Consider the following 13,233-nt stretch of genomic DNA (forward strand, 5'->3'; position numbering starts at 1 on the left):
GGTTCTGGGTAGGGGCTCGGAAAAAAACAAATAAATAAAGAAATAACTCCCCATGTATGGAGATCACCAAAATCAAATTAATCCCCGTTTTTGGGATTTATCAGGCTTTCCCCAAAAAGGCATATGTGCAGTCTACCAATCTGGTTATTGAAATATGTATTTACTTAATGTTTTAAACTGTAATATACAAGCAACTAAAAAAAAAAATCAAAAAGACCCCCCACAAAAGAGAAGGTAGGGTGATTTATGACACTAATTTGCAGAAAGTAGGACACTTATGTCCACTAGTGTTTATAAACAGCACAGTGGGGGGGGGGGGGGGGGTAAAAACTGTAAAGGAAGCAATAAGCAGAGGGCGTTTCTCAAAGCAAAGTCAAAATTAAAATTCATTAATTTAATAAATCAAGACAGAGGAAAGTAAGCAAAATTTAATGCAAATAAATGCATTTTTAATAATGCAAAAAATAAAAACAACAGCCGAGGCTAGCAAATTTACTGTCTGCACAATAATGAAAGGAGAGATTTTTACTCTGTCTGACAATCGTGATATTTATGTGCAAAGCTATTAATTAGAAATTTCACGTATGCTGAGGCCACACGTACGGCTGGCCGAACTTTGAATTTTAAATGTCCTGCATGCTCTCTAATAAATCCATCAGCAATACAAGAAGGTACTACATAATGGAATAAGGCAACCGTAACTCTAACCCTAACCCTAATCCTAACCTTAACCCTAATCCTAACCCTAACCCCATTTACATGAGCTAAGCACAGCTTGTGTTTGCTTCATGGGGCCTTTTTTTTAATTTGTTTTTTGGCGGGAAGATATTTTTACATAGACATGAGCAAATGAGGGCTTTTGTTTTTGGTGTGGGGTCCGCCGCTCGCTGGGGGAGATTGGGGCTGATCCGGGTTCCCGTTCCCTTGGCCCGGCGCCTCCTCGCGCATCGATAAGAGAAACATTCCTGTAAATAAGGCCGCCAGGTCAGACCGGCTGCCCGCCGTCCGCATCGATCTGGGGCAGATGCTCTGCTGATTAAAAATTGATCCACTTCGAAAAGGGGGAAAAAAATCCAATCAAGTGAGTAGGATTCTTTCAGACATGGGTGGTGGGGGGGGGACGCAGCTGCTGACTCTGGCAATGAGATGCAGACCTGTCATTAACCCCTGCACCACCATGACTGTCCCGCCCCCACCCATCCAAGCCCCCGAGACTGGTGCCAGATGACCCAGCTCACCTGCCAACCTGAGAGGCGGCAGGTTTGACTGCACCTCGTTTCCACACACAGGAAGTTCCGGGATTCAGGTTTCCAAAACCCTCCAGATCTCAGCAGATTAGCTGCACCGGATGTTCGTGAGTTCAAATCCCACGGCCAGCAGGGTACTCACATCACCACTGGGTCCTTGAGCGTGCTTCTTTACTCCAGTTGCTCCAGGGGTGACTAACCTGGCCTGGTCTCTGATACTCACTTGTACATCACAGCTAAATAAGCGTAAATGAGAAGGGCAAAGCTTCCTGGCACAGGGATCAGCGTCAAAGCCCGCAATGGCTGTCAGGAGCAGCGTACAACAGGCAGAAGCACGCACAGATCAAAGCATGACTTCACGGCAAATGTGATCCCCCGCACGAAAGCGATCCCCTCGTTTGTGGAAACCACCCCAGCCTTAAAAATCACACCTGGCTTTGGGGAGGAGGAGAGGGGGCAGCCCATATACAAAACTCAAAGCCTGACTAGTATTTGCACCAATGCCCTGTCAAGGTGAGATGAGTCGGCAGTAGCTCACACACATCGGCGGTGTGCAGCCAGCGGACCGAACGAGCGCTCTTCAGCGCGTCATCCCGTCAGAGCCGCGTAAAATTAGCACACCATCAGAAACACACGCCGGCTTAGAACGGCTGCAATAATAATAATAATTGCAAAAAGAGGCCCGTTCAGAGAACTGCATATTGACAGGTTCCTTTAAGTGCCCAATCAATGACAGCTTGAAAATGGGAAAAAAAAGAAAAAAGATTTGCAATAGGAATTAAAAATAAAATAAAAAAAAAAGCTTTGCAAAGTTCTGCAAAGAATCTTAATAATCACTCGTCTTGATAAGGAGCCTAAATGGAGCTGTAAAAGCCTGACGTAAGCACACCCATTTTTAAATACAGGGCCGAAGCATACCTGTAGTACATCCCCCCCCCCGTCATTAATTCATCTTTGGGGGGAGGACAGGCCATTCAACAAAGCAGCTGGCTGGATTCCAGCTTGATGACATCATTGCTGTGTGACCCACTACTGGCAAGCAGAATTAATTGCATCGGAGTAAAATGTGCACCACCGCCAGCCCCCCACCCCCCACACACCCCCCCCCTTCCCCATTTCCGCCTGCCTTCAACAGAGACTCTTAGATTCCACAGCCATTGGGTGCTAGGCAACAGCCACCCAAGGCAGGACTGGCACCGTTGTCCACGTTACCCATTTGCCAATCCAAAGTTCTAACATGGGGCGGGGGGCCGTGTACAGTCGGGTCTGGTGCACTTGATTTATAGGGGAGAACAAGCCCACTAGATACAGGGATGTCATTCAAAAATATGCTAATGGGTATTTTTGATCGAAAATAGAATTTTGTGAGGCTTGGATAGTGTTAAGTTTTTTAAATTATAAAACACCACAAATCCAAACGAATATGGGGAAAACAGCATTTTTACTATCCAAGCCAATTACGATTCAGCAAGATCTCAGATTTATCGCATTTGTGCTGGGCCAGCAGATCAGTGTGGAGGATGCTTCAGGAACACAGAGGATTGCTGCTGATAAACACACGACCTGACAGGATTGTTCAGCAGACTCTCTGAGTTCCTGCCCACCTCTGCTGACATCAGAAGGGACCTTATTTTTACCAGCCAGTGAAAGCCCAGCTCAGGTTTCTTTTTTTCCAATCAGAGCTGAGGTCTCATAAATATTTATGAAGCGATATTTCCACACCCATTTATTTAATTATTCATTAGGATGACTGGCAAAGAGACTTAAAGCCCAGCTCTACTTTAGAGCAAACAGGCATATAAATGGTTTTTACATGGCTGGATATCACATCGGGCGGCATGGTGGTGCAGTGGTTAGCACTGTTGCCTCACACCTCTGGGACCCTGGTTCAAATCTCCGCCTGGGTCGCATGTGTGTGGAGTTTGCATGTTCTCCCCATGTCGTCGTGGGGTTTCCTCCGGGTACTCCGGTTTCCCCCCACAGTCCAAAAACATGCTGAGGCTAATTGGAGTTGCTAAATTGCCCATAGGAATGCATGTGAGAGTGAATGGTGTGTGAGTGTGCCCTGCGATGGGCTGGCCCCCCATCCTGGGTTGTTCCCTGCCTCGTGCCCATTGCTTCCGGGATAGGCTCCGGACCCCCCGCGACCCATTAGGATAAGCGGTTTGGAAAATGGATGGATGGATGGATATCACATCTAGATATCTGCCGGAAGTGGGGGGGGCCCTCGCAGCAGCGCCCTGCTCAGCGAAAGCAGCTTGGCCACGGCCCGTCGTCCGCAGAGACCCAGAACGGTGGGGGTGAGTCTCTGGGGGCCCGAACAATCAGACAATCTGAAGATCACGTAGCATTAAGCCCATCCCAGCAGGGTACACTAATTAAACAGCCGAGGCGAACTTCAGCAAGCCCTCCCCAAAGAGCAATTAAATCCACCCCTGAAAAAACACTCTGGAACCTACGAAGTGGAAAAAAAGGAGGGAAAAAAAGGAAACGTCTGAAAAACAGGCAGCGGGCTTGGAGCAGAGCACGGATTTCACACTTTTTCCCTACTTTTTTAATTAACTCCTCGATTTGAAATTCTTTAAAGCGGGAGGTGTGGGGATGTAACTTATCACATTATGATACAAAAAGTAAATGAACCTGCTGGCTAAATTTCTAACAGAGAGATGTGTGATAAGGGGGTGTCCTGGGAGCTCGGGGTGGGGGGTCTGCCTTCACAAGAGGAAAAAGCAAGAGTCATGACACAGAGGCAAGGAGTGGGGGGTCAGACAGACAGACAGACATCACAGGCAATAAATCTGCTTCAGTACACCAAGCCCACCCCCATAAGGAGACACTCGTCCCACAGCTCCACTTAGCATAAGGGGACACATCAGAAAATACTACCAACTGATCTACCTGAAGGAACAGACAGAATTATGCACCATTACAGAGACACAGAAAGAGCTCAGATTCTGCTCCTTAATTTCCACACATTCTTCTTCCTACTTATGCTCCTTTGCAGGACTTAATAGACTCAACTGAAACAGATGCACAGTGTGAGCTCAAGTGCAGGGATTAGGTTTAAGGAAATGTCCCCCACCCCCACGGCCTAGAGCAGTACCCTGCCTCCCAAACACAAACACAGCATGAAAATTTAAGGAGAAAATAAATAAATGTCACACACACACACACACGCACATAAACACACTATATATATATATAGCACCTGATCTCACCTGACAGTCGGCTCAGGCACTGGCCTGACCAAAAGCACCAGATTTAAAAAGTTTCCAACCAGAATAACTATAATAAACCTTCAATGAGTTTCCCATCGTAGCACATTTTCATTTGTGCAAAGATGGCAGCCAGGACCCGGAGAACGAACATGCTGTTTATTTTTATTATTATTAAATGTCACGCTTTTTGGCAGCAGCAGTCAGACACGAGACCAGATCCTCGTCTAAGCGCACTGGTGTGATAGCTCAGCCCCGGGGCAGGCTGCCTTTGCGTGAGGGGCTGCACACGTGAGCCCGAATCCGCTTATCGGCCTGCCATGAGCATTGTAGCGAGCGCTTCGGAAGTCTACCTTTAATGCTAAACAGATTGTGGGGAGAGGTGCGGCAGCTTAGCGCTTGAGTCGGCTTCTGCTCCTGCAGAAGGCGATGACATTTACCGCCGTTTCGGGGGGGGTGGGGGGGTGGACCGGGGGGGAGCGGGGATGCTCCAAGGCTTATGGCTCAATTTATCAAGGAAATAAAAAATCCCCCCCCCCATTGCAGGCATGGCAGAATGAACACCATAGGTCACGGCTGTGCTGAAGGTGTCTCACTACAGGGAGCAGCAGAAACTGTCCCTCTTGATCCAGCACCCGAGACGCCACAGGGTCGCTGGTAAAGGCCGAGGTTTACCTCCGGAAGTATGGCAGCAGGAGCAGGACCAACAGGAGCAGGAAAAAAAATACTTTCCTGCACTACAAAGCCTGGATCGCAAAAATACCGAAAGAAAACTTTAACCTAATTAACAAATAAGGCTGAGATACATTACAATTCTTGTTTAAAGATCTAACGTCATTATTGACCACAAAGGTGCGGGGAGCTGTGGGACTGATCTGGTGAGGGGGGGGGGGTCCATCTCTACGGCATCCCTTTGACAGCCCACAGCCCACACGTCACGCATCAACAGGTCCTGAGTACTTACAGGGTTCAGCCACGACGTACAAAGGGGGTACAATGGATATTGCGTGCTGTAAGGCGGCGGGGGGGGGGGGGCAGTTATGGAACTCAGCCGGAAAAAGCACCACAAAAAAATACTTAGCTATATAACCTTCCAATCCATCGCTTTTCAGGAATGGTCAACCTTGCTTCTTAATTCAAGCCAGCCAATAAAAGAGTAATGAATTACCCTGGAGTTTGCGACCCAGAGAACCTATTAACATGCAGCTTAGAAAGAGTGATTTGATAACACACACGACGACTGGTTAAGGGAGATGCTAGAAAAGTTACAGGTTTCTTCACTGATGTACAAGGTATCCCTACCAGGTCCTAAGAACAGGCAGGTGGGCTTGATTTGGATGGCAGGAGACTTCATCTGATACTTATAATGCAAAATTGCTTAATTAAAGGATGAATTAAATCATATGCTTAAAGCTACAACCCTGCACCTGATGTTTACCTGGGAAACCATTTAAATTTACAGCTTAATTAGTAAACAACACATCCAGCCATCCTGTGTAGCAGGTTATATGGCCTGGGTGAAAACATCCATGCCTTTCATGTAAGCATTGGACTTTGCCGGTGTCAGACACCTGCATGGTGGTATAGACATTTACCACAATGCATTGAGACCAGCATGCCACAAAAACTCCATTACCAGGGTAACTGCCCCCTCCCCCTTCCGGGGGCAGGGTCACCAGAAGGAGAGGACACAGACAGCCCTGGGACCTCGATCTGGCCCTGTCTGTCACCACGGGAACTGGGGAGCCAATCATACATGGTGGTGTTAAATAGGTCATTTGTGCACGCATACAGACACACTCAGGTGGGTGTCCTGCTTTCCATAGATACACACGCCTGCTCTGGAACGAATGAGAACAAGTCCAAGTGTGTGTGCATGTGCGTGCGTGTGTGCGGTCTGTGCGTGCGCGTGTGTGCGGTCTGTGCGTGCGCGTGTGTGCGGTCTCCCAGGGAAGCCCCGCCGCACATTGTTGACGGTATCCATGACTACTCCTGCTGCCTGGCCTTTACTTCGCGGCTTCCCGCAAGGCTGAAAAACAAAGCCCGTTTTCATAGCCAATTTGACATTTCGGGAGCAAGCTGAAGCCGCGGGGCGGTGACTTCGCTGGTGTTTTCTCTCCGCAGAGAGGCCCACGATCGGACGCCGTGTAGACTGGAGCCGCCACCATCCCCCCGGGGAGGTGACACCGCGACGTCTTGTTCCCGCTGGTCACAATGAGCAAATCCTTCATTTCGAGAGGGACAACATGGCGGCCAGTGTCTCTGTAGACACAGGTTGTACAGACACCTGGCGTACCTTCTGCCCCACTTCTAACTTATTTCCCGGAATGAAATTCAGTGAGCTACGTGTCCGTACTGTTTTTAATTGCGTCTTTATTTTCTGACGAGAAAAAGAAACGGGCGCAGGAAAGCTCTCACGTGGCACTGAGTCGTACAGAAGTGCATTATTTATTATAAATTAATGAATACATTGCATTTCAAAGAGAACCTGACACGATCATTTGGAAGGCGGCAGGTATCGCTTGTATTGCTGCCTGCTTCTAGTTACCAACTTTACATGAAAAAAATTACGTGTGAAAATAATTTGATTATTTACAATTTAAAAAAAGCTAAAATGCAAGCAGAGAGAGTATGTTCAAAATGAACGGTAACACAGACATACAGTGCGGGTATGGTGAGGGGTACAAGAGCATATATATATATATATATATATATATATATATATATATATATATATACAAATAAATATGGACAACAGTTGCATTTAACAGCGAATGTATAAAATGTAAAATAACGCAAGAAAATAAGGTTTTGCTTTTTAAATAGATTTCATACCACAACCGCTGATACCTCTATATCATGCCCCAACATAAAAACCAGCGTCGAAGACCGCGGACACCACCATGGTAATGGAGATCTAGACCTCCACAGTCCTGTATTGATTTTCAACAAACACCCGGACAAGATCGGCTACAGACAACTTAAATCCTTGGGGGAAGGAGGGCTGGTTCTGACAGTTCCTCTCTTGCCTCGTATTTTGTTTTCTCTTTTCGAAATTTCCTATCATTAGTGTGATAGGATCCGGCCCCCATTCGAGCTTCTCCGCGTGTTGTATACTGAAAGGAATAGCTGGGAAAGCAAGCATCAGAACTGCTGGTTAATTGTGCTAAAGTCTGCGTCATGACATTTTTATCTCAAAAATTCGCATGGCCGCAATTGTGTTCAAATTAAGTACCGGTTATCTAAGCTTGCGTGCCTTTGCAATGGAAGAGCTGTAAATTACTGCGCTTTAATAAAGACCGACTTGGGTTCGATTCCCTGTCGCCAGTGCTTACAGACATTTGAACACTTAATTCTCCTTATTACAACACTCTGTTTAAAACGGCCATAAAACGTGTAATTTAAAGATAATTTCAAAACCAGTAACATGTGAGGCAGTCATTTTAACGACTTCCAAATACAGGCCAATTGATGTGAACTGCTACCTTATAATTTCGCATGTAAGCCTATCTTTTCGCATCGTTATATTTAAATAAAAAAAAACGTTTAAAATGTAGCGTTAATTTAGCGTAATGACATCAAGATTACACATTTCATACTCATAAAATATTTCTGGTAAAATATAAGCGTATGCGTAATAGGCTATCTAACGAATTTTTGTTATTTAATTTTTCCTGATCTTCTGTATAGTGCCATACTTAAAAATAGTCATTTCACAAAAAAGCGTGCATACAATGCAGTTGTTTCATACCCATGCTGGACCCATGTAGCGCCGTGGTGGCCATTGCGCTTTTCTAGGCAGTGACCTATAGGAGGCAGCATCAGTGCAGGCCACGCCAAACGGCTCAACTAATCCGGCTCTATCACAGGACTGACCCTGAACCTGCTGGAGACAGTAGCAGAGAAAATGATACTGGCAAAACGAAGCAGTCTAAAACATCTAGGCACCAGCTTTTTCCACCACGGTGCTAAAAACGTTACTGGGGAGCATTCCTGCCTGCTGCCATCAGACACCACAAACGCCTGCTGTCGACGTGCCATTCCCACCCCCAGCCATAACACGTCAGGAAGTGACCCATCTTCGTAATAATACAAATCGGCTGCTTTTTGTATTACCATCACTAATTTATCATTATTGTTATTATGGAAATATTTATTTCGACAATACTACAATATTGTGTTTTCGGGATATTCATTTTATGTACTGTGCATTTTTAAAGTCCGCACGATGTTTACTTCTTCCCACTATACGTAGCCTACTCTTGTTTGCACTATGGGCATGTTCGTCTGTGCGGTACGTTCTTGCCGCTGTAAGCACCAGCATTTCCGCTTAGAATCGATGAAGTCAGTCTAAATCCTAATGAATTATTCTTCATCGTATAACACGCTTTCTTCATTTGTTCACTGCCACTGGTATCCTATTTATCAATTAATAAAAACTAGGACTATCAGTCTTAAAGTCTTTGCTGTAAACAGATTTATGAAACCCATAACACAGATGAATCCGGACTGTCAAACCCCCCCCCCCCCCCAGGTCCAACAATCCAGTACTACCAACATGCTACGAGCGCATCGGTAACAAACTGGTCACCCAGCAGCCACCTCAAGGCTGAGAAGCCCGTCTCCAGACCCACCCACCCAATCCGCCGGCCGGTCTCCTCCGTGAATGGCGGCTTTGCCAGTCTCCTGTCAGTCATTGCGCTACGCAGCATCAGTCTTGCCAGGGGCCTGATTTACAAACATTAGCGTGGAACAAATTATTTGCGCAGTTCCTGCCTGGGTGCCTTTTGCTCCGGTAAAAGCGCAACGAAGGAAACGAAAGGAGCGAAAGGGATGCATGTCTGCTTTGCAGACTCTCCGAAACTGCGAGAGATGTTACCGCATCCCCTCGAAACGCAAAGGTGCAGTTATTGCACGGCACGTTACTGTTAAATAAATCGCATCATAAAAGTTTCCGTATTTAAACGGACGTACCAGAAGATCAGACGCAAAATGAACGTTAAAATATGAAATGTGAGCTTAGGGTATTATAGCAATCGACTTACTGGAAAAAGCACACACAAAAACTTCCCAATGATAAAAAACACCTTTATGATAACATCAACGCAAATTGTAGTAGATAAACTAATGTTGTTAAGCATCTTTCTTAAAAGGATTACCGTAACCAATGACAATCTTAGTATTCTCCTTTATCTTTATATGGTAACGGAATAAGTCAAACGGTTTACATCTAAATGAAACGTTTCTCTAAATAAAAATACCAACAATTAGTTATTTCCCACATACAGCCGGAGAACAGAAAACACGGATCCTAGTGAATTGGCAGCAAGCTCGAGTGAACTCCAAGTGCATGACCTACACCTGACTGCGTAAGGAATATCGATAAATCTTTTAAAATATATATTTAAAAGTCCAGCCCACAAGCCGTCGCCTGAAAAAAAATAAAAGTTTACAATGCTCTCGCAAATCGGCACAGATATAACTGAAAGAGTCGCAGAAGGTGCAAAACGCAGGAATCGCCCCACCGAACGCGGACCGCACTGGAGCGCCAGTCCCGACTCCTATGCTCACCCCACCGCTTATCGATGATTGAACCGAACAAAGGCAGGAGAAGATCAATTTCAGATACCTATCAGCCTAACCCCGCTGCCACAGTTCCCTAAAACTTATTCCAAAAACAAATTTCACACGGTTTCATAGAAAAAAACAGCATTTCCTTTCTCCCCAAAGGTAAATCGTGGCACTAACCTGAAGCAGCTGTAGATCAAATTTCTTCCAATATTGAAACATCGATCCCACATCGGCGGCCATCTTGTGGATATAGGAGAGATTTTTTTCTCACTGGCTAGACTAAATATATGGCGTGGATTCGTTCAGAAAAAAACAGTTTAATCATCAATACGCACCGATTTTTTTTTTTAAATAAAACTTGTCAAAACTGAACTGAAAGCGTCGAGAAACGCAGCGGACATTTCCCAGCGTAGGGTGCTAGTCTCGATGAAGAATAAGAGGAAATTTAGTGGCACTCGCATTTTTGAGGTCCTGGTGCTTTGTGTACTGCGCTTTTGCACTTGACTTTGGATCGGTAAAGTTATCGATACTGACGTAACGTGGTGATCAATGCAGTCTGGGAAGAGGAGACGGAGCAACGATCAACCAATGTTAAACTTACACATGTACTATAAGTTTAATTAAATACCAATCAGAGTGGATTGCACTATGGCTCATGGATCTGGTATTTTATAATTCTGCAGTTTAGCTGACGCGGTTGTATTAATCTGCGCAAAAGAATCGGATTTCGTTTACTATGTTGCTCTTGTGATGTTTCGTATAGACGTAACCCGATTTCATTCGTACGGTATTTTTCTGAATAGATATTAAAAGGATATTAAAGAGTTTTAAAATATTTAAGTTTTTTTCAGTTTTTAGAAGTATTTTCAATAAAATTAGTTCTGTAAAATGGAAATGTATTAAGTAGGCTATAGGTAAATTTATTATGAAGGAATTCGACGTATATTTTACAGTTTGCACAAGATGACGTTGAAAACGTATAATTTACGCGTTTGTACTATTTAGCAAGATCAATCAGGGCTATAGTTTTCTGAAAACATCAATAGTGCGCTATATCAATGTGTATTGCAGTTTAGTACTCAAAGGACCTACAGAAGTTGCGTGTTTAGCGCAAATCCCGAATTTTATCGTAAACACGACTCCTATAGACATGGAATTATTAAAAGGTTAACACAGTCAAAACAAAATTAATGCATTAGGTTGATGTGTTTTTTTACTTATTTGATTTCGTAGGCTTTATAATTTTGACAGTAGCCTACGTAATGAATCTCGTCTGAAGTACAGGTGTAGGAAGGGGCGCTGCAAGTAGCGGCTCATAAGTAGTACAAAAATTGCCCACGGTTCGTTAAATTGAGCTTTCTTTGGCTAATAGGCAGTATTTGCATTTCTTATGGCATTTTAGCATTTGTTTCCATAATATTGAAGCGCCTAGTATTGTTTTGAAACCAAGGTTGCCGTATTGCAAATTAAACCTTCCAGCGCCATCTGGTGTTTGTGTATTTTATGTCATGAAATTTAAGAAAACCTCATTCAGTGGGGAAGAATTAAATACTTCGAGGACCGCAATTTGGGTTTGAGACTTATCCTTTTTAACTAAACGCATTACTGACTTTCATTATTTGAGAAAAGAAACCAGTTTTACTTTGCATTCACTTGTCAAGTCAATTATCAGTGAAAACGAAGTTCAAAAATCATTTAGCCTACTGTCTCGTTAAATCGACTGACGACTTAAAAGCTCCGCGTCAGGAGCAAGTGTGCCTGTACAGAACAATACGGCCATTATAGTCTAAGCGATACTCTCCAAACCTCACAAACGTAGTTATACTCTTCCCGCTGCCGGATGTCAGCAGTGAAATTGCAAAACTGACAAAAACGTAAAAACAATGTTAAAAAAAAACATCGTACTTGTCAAATAAAACCTGGTTCATAGTTCTTAGTTGATGACTTTAGAATCCATTCAACTTATTAAACGTTAAATCGTATATGACGATATACTTACGAATTAACGTGTATATGGTTGATTTTTAATAAGACACCGTTGTGTGTGACTGTGTTTGTGTATGTGCCCAGCGATGGATGGGACAGGCTGCATGCCATCTAGTTTGCCCCCCAGCCCAATGCCCAGTCCTGCCTGGGATAGGCTCCAACCCCCCTGCAACCTTGACCAGAATGTGTGCTTGAAGATGGATGGGTACCCATTGTGTGTTTCCCAGTGACTCCCTGTCCATCCATCCATTTTCTGTAACCCCTTGTCCTGTTCAGGGTCGTGGGAGATCTGGAGCCTATGGGTGCAAAATGGAACAACCCAGGATGGGGGGGCCAGTCCATCGCAGGGGACACTCACACACCATTCACTCCTGCATGCACACCTACGGGCAATTTGGTGACTCCAATTAAACTCAGCATGTTTTTGGACTGTGAAGAGAAACCAGAGAACCTGGGGGAAGCTTCATGGAATAGGCTTCTCCTTCCATGTGGCAAAAAGCCACCCATCCATCCATCCATCCATCCATCCATCCATCCACCCACCCATCCATCCATCCATCCATCCATCCATTTATTCATTTTCTATAGCTTCTAGTCCAGTGCAAGGTCACAGTGTAAATGTGTCGCTATGACAGTCATAGAGAGGACCGGGTCCTCAGAGAGTTTAGGCTGTGATTCTGGATTCTGGATAAGTTCTAAGAAACAAAGTATAAATCTTATGCGACTCAGCAATCAATCGAAAGCAGAGAGACTCCTAGAACGTTTGTGCTAAAATGTATATGAAGCACAGACACTCTCACATCCCTGCGTCAACATATATTTATACACTTGGATAAATATACATATGTTAGATCCCAGCAGCTCCCCTGACAATGGCCTGCACACAGACACACAAAGGCGCACGGGGTGTGCAAACTGCTGCTATTTGTGTCTTAAACTCAAAAATAACCTACAGACCTAAGACAGCTGCAAGACCAGGGGGAGCTGAAGGGCACAGTCCGGCAGTGGCGAGGGCTCGGGGAGCGCAGCTTTCCGGAAAGCTACAGCATGACCAGCCGTCGGCAACTTGCTAGGTTATACTGGTGATTTGTGACCTTTGAACCAGTGGTCCCATTTGGAGGATGCTGGTTCCTCTTGCTCCTCGACCTGACTTTCCCGCTGGTATGGGAATGCATTGCATAGCTGAAGCGGCAGCCCACAAACTGGCGGAGAGG

At 44.9% G+C, this 13,233-nt stretch overlaps 1 protein-coding gene across 3 annotated transcripts in view; it reads right to left on the minus strand.

The window, feature by feature from the left end:
• Nucleotides 1-10,641, minus strand: part of LOC125746665 (homeobox protein cut-like 2) — a 53,927-nt gene extending 43,286 nt beyond the window's left edge. For all 3 annotated transcript variants that reach the window (XM_049020945.1, XM_049020943.1, XM_049020942.1), the window contains exon 1: nt 10,211-10,641. The gene's annotated coding sequence lies outside the window, so the exon portion shown is untranslated. The remainder of the gene's footprint in view (nt 1-10,210) is intronic.
• Between the last annotated feature and the right edge of the window lie 2,592 nt (nt 10,642-13,233).

The sequence above is a fragment of the Brienomyrus brachyistius genome, chromosome 7, assembly GCF_023856365.1.
Source record: "Brienomyrus brachyistius isolate T26 chromosome 7, BBRACH_0.4, whole genome shotgun sequence".
Lineage (NCBI taxonomy): Eukaryota > Metazoa > Chordata > Actinopteri > Osteoglossiformes > Mormyridae > Brienomyrus > Brienomyrus brachyistius.